Source organism: Pteropus alecto, unplaced genomic scaffold, assembly GCF_000325575.1.
Source record: "Pteropus alecto unplaced genomic scaffold, ASM32557v1 scaffold270, whole genome shotgun sequence".
NCBI lineage: Eukaryota > Metazoa > Chordata > Mammalia > Chiroptera > Pteropodidae > Pteropus > Pteropus alecto.
In genome coordinates this window covers 7301935-7308547 of record NW_006430735.1, presented here as the reverse complement: position 1 = coordinate 7308547, position 6613 = coordinate 7301935, and the positions used below count along the sequence as shown (strand labels likewise).

Below are 6613 nucleotides of genomic sequence, written 5' to 3'. Positions count from 1 at the left end.
ACCTAGCTCACTTGTGAAAATTATAGTATTGGATAGTCTTGGTATCCAGTAAGGTAAAGGTTATATGGTGCCCAAGGAAAGTCATTTCCTAGATATCTACAATGGACATTCTGTCTTGATATATAGTCAAGCTGAAAATTGGAAACCATAATAATTGACCTGAGTGCTTATACTCCAAGGAAAATAAATTTATTTAAAATCGAAAGTTTTCAAATTACTTGAAGTAAAAACTGAAAGTATTTATTAGATCATGCTTTGGCGTTGACTCCAGGAGCCCACAAGGAAAGCCTCAAAGCTAAGTACATTTCTCCTTGGTTTCTAAAGAAAATTTCATGTTCGTGCCCCTACATTAACAATCAGGTATGTCAAGAATGGGCAATACAAAAAGAGACACTAAAGTCCAAACTTCTTCATTTGTTACGGTGCTGATGCTTCATTTGGTCACTCTCTTGCCCGAGCTGGGGAGCCATTTGTGCACCTGCTGTCTTAATTTAAAGAAATCCCAGTAGAATATTACCTTGATTCAGAAAATCACAGTAGTAGTAGAATTTACGGCTTCTCACAAGGTAAATGTGTTTTATGGTCACCTTATTAACCCTTATGTCACCTTATAGAGAAATGGAGAATGGGGAAGTAGAGAACTGGACCCAGACTTAGTAGCTGACTGAGACTAAAATTTTTACTTTCTATATTAGCCTGTCTATTGTTCTATGGCTTCGTCACAATATTTCTTTCTATATTAGCCTGGCTTTCTATATTAGCTACTTTCTATATTAGCCTGGCTTCGTTCTATGGCTTTGTCACAATATTTCTTTATTGCTTAAAGAGTATAACTAAAAAACTGTCATCTAAAAGTGCCGAATCTCTCTCATCCGTTACCGTAATGCTTTCATTATATGCCTGAATAACATGATATGCCATTGTCACTTTTCTGAGAAGAGCTACTGCTCTAGTAAGAGTAGCCTCAAATCATTTTTATCCATGGGAATGTAAAAAAAAGAAATTATGTAGGCATAGATAAGTTACTACATGAAGGAGTACAACTCTCCAATTGTTCTCCTGGATTTAGGCAGCATAGCATAGTGATTAAGTGTACACTCTGCTATGGGTTCTGCCTGGGTTCTATAACTTACTAGCTGTGTGACCTTGGAAAAGCTTTACTTCTCACTGCCTCAGTTTCTTATTCTATAAAATGGGGATGATGATGATGATGGTGATGATAATGATGATGATAATGATACCTTCATCGTAAAATTACCATGGGGGACTAAATGACCTAATAAATGTAAAAGGTTTAAATCAATACCTGGTAAATAGTGAGCTACAATAAATATTAGTTGTTGTTGTAATCACCATTATTATTCTCATCATCATCACTTATTCCTATGCTGTAATGTCATGGTTATTACCTGTTAGGGAAAAAAACCTACATACCTGCATGTGTGTATGCATACATCACAGATACAGACACATGCATGCACACACACATACACAATCACACATATACCCCATCCACCTAGGAATGCTTGCTTGCCTCAGCTATAGGCTTAAGGTTCACCAACATGTTAATTTGAATGTCTTGTTAGGCAGAGAACGCATGAGGAATCCATGCTTTGGATGAGGCTGTCTTTGTACTGAATTCAGCTTTAACGCTGGTTTCAAGTACTTGATGCAGAATTACTCAGTTGATGGGCCTCACTCATCTGTTCACTCTAGCTGCTCTCATCTCATCTCATAAATCCTTCCTAAACTATAAGTTCTATTAAGTAGAATCTAGTCCAGATCTATTAATAGATTCACCATTACAGTTCTAGCACAATAAATAAATGTAGAGTGAATGAATGGATGGATGGATGGATGGATGGATGGATGGATGGATGAATGAATGAATGAATGAAAGCTCTTCTATTCCCAGCCTCTTTACTTAGCTCATAGTCCTGGTTATCTGATATCCTAAATGCTGACCTCAGGTCCACCTAGGCCACTATATTCAGAATCCCTAGTTATTATTTCCAATCTTCCAGTCTAAACTCTCTTAGTTATCTTTGTCTTCTTGCCTGATTTAAAACTCTCAGTACTAATATTCAGTCAATATTGCAGGCCTCTTATCCTAGCTGCTTCATCTTTTTCTTCATACAACCATGGACACCACCCTTAGAGCTGTGTTCTTTATGCCTCTGCTGATGCCTTATTCCTATTTAAAATTTGAACTTTAATCTTACAAGTGATGCATTATCCATTTGCATTTTAATTCGATACCCTTGGTTCTAACCTTGATTTCGATCTTCCTATCATGTTATGCACACTCCCCTCGCTATAACTATTATATTTTGAGAAAAATATGTTTATATCAATAATAAGCGAAGCCTGACATCAAAGCCCATCTGCAAGAACCACTGTGAGGCACAAAACTATGTGTTGTATCATTTGTTTTGCCCCTCACAGTGGTTCTTATCTTAGTTTCTTGATGAATATATCTTATATCCTGAACTTAGTCTCAGTTGCCCTATCCTTGCTCTAACCCTAGGCTGATGCTAACAACATTCAAAGCTTAATTATTGTAAAATTTAACTGGACAATGTTGGCATTAGTACAGAACGTGTCCAGTAGTAAATATCACACATAAAAGGAAGAGGAACGAATAGCAAAGTACACCATTATTGAAGCTGGTAAATATCATTGACCATAACATGTTGATATATTTACTGTGTTCTCTTTATTTTTTGACTCTTATAAAGAAAGAGAGAAAAAAATTTTTTAAGAGGAAAAGAGGTACAATTTAAATTTAGAAACAAGTAAGATGCTAATCTTAATATATCACAATAGTTAACGGCGCTACTGATTATCAGAGACAATACCTGCTTACAAGGAGCTTATAGTTTGTATAATCTTATTGCAGAGGTTAGTAATTAAATTCTAAAACTAATTAGGTAGAAATTATTAGTCTATTATTATGCACCAAAATGAGCAGTAAAGAAAGGCAGTGGCTACTGTTAGAATTCACATAAGGATGGCTTTTAATGGTACCTGGAAGGCTTGATAATAGAGAGATAACTTTAGCTATAGATACAAAAGATGAGCCTTGAAGTAAGAAGGGAAATGGGTCTTTTGTAGAGAAGAGAACATGGAATATGGTGGTGTGATATTGGAAAACAAGGAAGTAAGGAGAATGAAGAAAAATTTCAGCCTGAAAGAAGGCATGGTGGTGAGAATAAAGTTGGTGTATACAGGAAGCATAAAATTCGAGATGAGATACATGTTGGTGAAGATTAGGTTATGGATTTGGAAAAGTGGAGTCCAGAATTTATTCTTTTTGGGTGATGAATACAATAGCTGTCGTAGAGCTCAGTGAGGGTTTGCTGAATAATTGAACATTTTAGAGATGCAAGCAAAAATAATACAAGCAGTGTTTTAGGAGTTAAGCAGTGCACAGGTGGACTGAGGGGGTTGAGACTAGACTGATGCCAGCTGGGAGGCAACTGCAGTCACTCAGATGTAGAGCACTCAGAACTCAAATACAGGCATGACTGTGGAGATAAAAAAGGGACATTTCAAAAAAGCATTAACAGTTCTCTCCATGTGTCTTTTCTACCACCCTAACCCTACAGCCACCTAACTGTAACTTTAACTGGAAAATAGCTCCTAATGTGGGATCCTCTTTGCTTTTTGATTTGATTTTAGTGAAGTAAATTCCTGCTTAGAGAATGGGGCCAGGTTGGGGAGTGGACACTTAGGCTCAATCAAGCCTCCAACCAGTGAGGTCTTTATATTTTACTCCTAAACAGCACAATACGCTCTCAAAGTCTTACTGCTTTTATATAAACTCAGGGGGCACACAGACTCCTCTGTGTTCCCATTTGTGAGTTTCTGATATACAGGACTCTAGGGGAACCCTCGCAGGTGATGGAGTGCTTATCAGCTCAAGGGGATCCAGGATTCATTGTAGGTTCTTAACGCTTACTGTCTGACTCCTGAAATCGCGATAAAATGCTTCTACAGTTCCTTCATTCCTTCATCAGTTCAACCAGATCAGCACCGAAAGGAAACCTCCAGAGAGACGATATGCTAGCAGAGATTTCAAGACCATCTCAAGGTCTTTAAATCCCCCTGAGTCATCTCAGCAATCTCAAGGGCATTTTGGACTTGGTCATGAGAAACAGTGCTCATTAACTTGCCTTTTGCCATGTGCCTAGTTTACCTGTCATTATCTATCACACACCCAGTTGGCCTTTCTTTGGACAGTTTTGACATTTCTTGAAGGGTAACAATTTGGCCAGTATATCACATTTACATTCAACTTCCTGCTCACCAAGAGTTGTATGTACACATCTTAGGGCCAGTGCCCCATTTTACATTATGGCTCTTTGAGTGAGCGCCTTTCATTGCCTACTCAGAGCTCTTTCTAGATAGGACCATGCCCTACTATTTTTCTCTTTACTTTCTGAGTTCAGTATAATACAGGCCCCAAAGAAGACTACCAGTTCATATTTTTAGACTCTTCTGATTTGTATGCCTTTTGAACAGGAACAACCCTGATATCTGAGTCTCTAGTGTGCAAAATGCCTCCTACATCCCAAACTTACTTGACTCCCTAGCCAGTCAATCCCAGCCACTGGCATAGGGAATGTAAAATTGATGGCTCTGCTTGTCAAACCTGTCTGTCTGCACAATGCAGAATAGCACCATTTAGAGGAAGGGTATTTGGAAAATTAAACAAGGACTGTCTGAATAGGAGACCTATCGGCCTGCAATGGAATGACAGGTTTCTGCCCACAAACTGGGGTTAAGACCTGCATATTGATGCTTCTTTTCACCCATTTGTGAGTAATAGGTCTCAGGGTGAATGTGTTACACCACTGGAAGCTGTGAAGCATTCTCTGTATAAGGGAGCTTTAGATATACATAAATATGTATTTGCCACCAGATCTCTGTATTAATCTGCCTGTCAGTAGAAGCAGACAGGGCACAGCTCTTTAATGGGCAAGAACTACAGGTCGAAGCCGTGCTCTTGCAGCTGCTGCTGTGATTGCTGTGGCTTTATCATCTGAGTCCCAAAGGAGGCTATGGGCAGCTTGTTAGTTTTTTGTTCCAGCCTAATCTGGGAGGCTAGCTCTGGTCACTGACATAATTAAAGAGACCTTACATATGTTGACCGCCATTGTTGTGGTCAATGAGGTGGACACATAAAACTATGGCCACCTACCATCTATAACCTTTCAACTATGCCTTGAGGGTCCACACATCTCTGCTATCTCCAGGCACTCTCTCTAGCGTTGTTTTGATGCTGTCTGATCCTCCTGGATTCTGCCTGTCAAGCGTATTTCCTGCTATGGGCTGTACTATTTATTCACTGTCTCTCAGCCTCTACTCCACTGAAGAGACACATTCTCTCCCAGTTGGAAAAAAATCTCTGTGCTTCAACCTTCTAGGGGAAATAGTCTACTAAACGTGGTGCTTATTTTTGCAGCAGTTATACCCCTACAACTATATCCATCATTGACCTTGGTCTTTATCCTCTCAATATATAGTATGCCTTGTGAGGAAAAAACTTTTTTCCCTCAAAAACGAAAACATACTAGTGATGGCAAACTGAATTTGTGATTACTTTGTATATAACTGAAGGAAACAGGCAGAGCAAACTCGTGTTTTTAATCTAGGCCCTTTTACCAGTTTAATTTGATAGTGGGAATTAATTGTGCAATTCTTAATATAACTACAGTACAATTAACAAACATTCGTTATAGCCATTTCCTTTCTCTCTCTTGCTTAGAAGAGGGCATGGACCATTTTTTTCCCCCAAAATTCAATTTTCCTCAAGACTGTAAAATTATTGCAAAAGAAGTGACAGTAGTATTTCTGGGTTTTTTTTCTTTTTCTTTTTTTGTTTTTTTTTTTGTTTGTTAGTGCATGTGGTATCAATTTAATAAAACTCTGACTGAAAGACATGAGGAAGTGAGCTCATATTAAACAGCATTTCCTGTCTACGGCCATGCCACCCTGAACAAGCCTGATCCCGTATGATCTCAGAAGCTAAGCAGGGTTAGGCATGGTTAGTACTTGGATGGGAGACCATCTAGGAAGACCAGGTGCTGTAGGCATAAAAAATAAATAAAAATAAAAAAATAAGGGATTGTAAGCTGACAAGGTCCTTGCGATCTGTGAGGTCAACCAAGGATTGCCTTGCCTAAAAAAAATAATATTAAATAAACTAACAAACAAACAGCATTTCTTGGTTGTGCCTTTCTAAAAGGTAGGTGAAAGTGTGAAGAGTTTTGTCTCAGACAGATTTTGGAAGGAAATAGACTGACTTATCAAAGAGAGGCAAGATGTTGTGAAAGGGCTTATTTCTATGTGTCAAAAAAGGTATAAAACAGATGTTTCACTGAGCAGGAAGGGGACTGGGCTCAAATACAGAGGTTTCTTTTCCTACTTATTTTTGTTTGGTATGCTTTCATCATACCATTGTTAATATCTCCGGGATGCAACAAAGGCAGACTGATTTTTCTGAAGATCACCTCCACCAGGGTTGAAATTAGTAATAAGAAAGGAAGGAAGGAAGGAAGGAAGGAAGGAAGGAAGGAAGGAAGGAAGGACGGCTGGACTATGACAGTAT

The 6613-nt window shown here is 38.5% G+C and overlaps 1 protein-coding gene and 1 pseudogene across 18 annotated transcripts in view; both read left to right on the top strand.

Moving 5' to 3' along the window:
• Window positions 1–6613, top strand: part of ZBTB20 (zinc finger and BTB domain containing 20) — a 396848-nt gene that overhangs the window by 137168 nt on the left and 253067 nt on the right. The gene's annotated exons all lie outside the window — the stretch shown is intronic.
• Window positions 5980–6098, top strand: LOC112485227 (annotated as a pseudogene).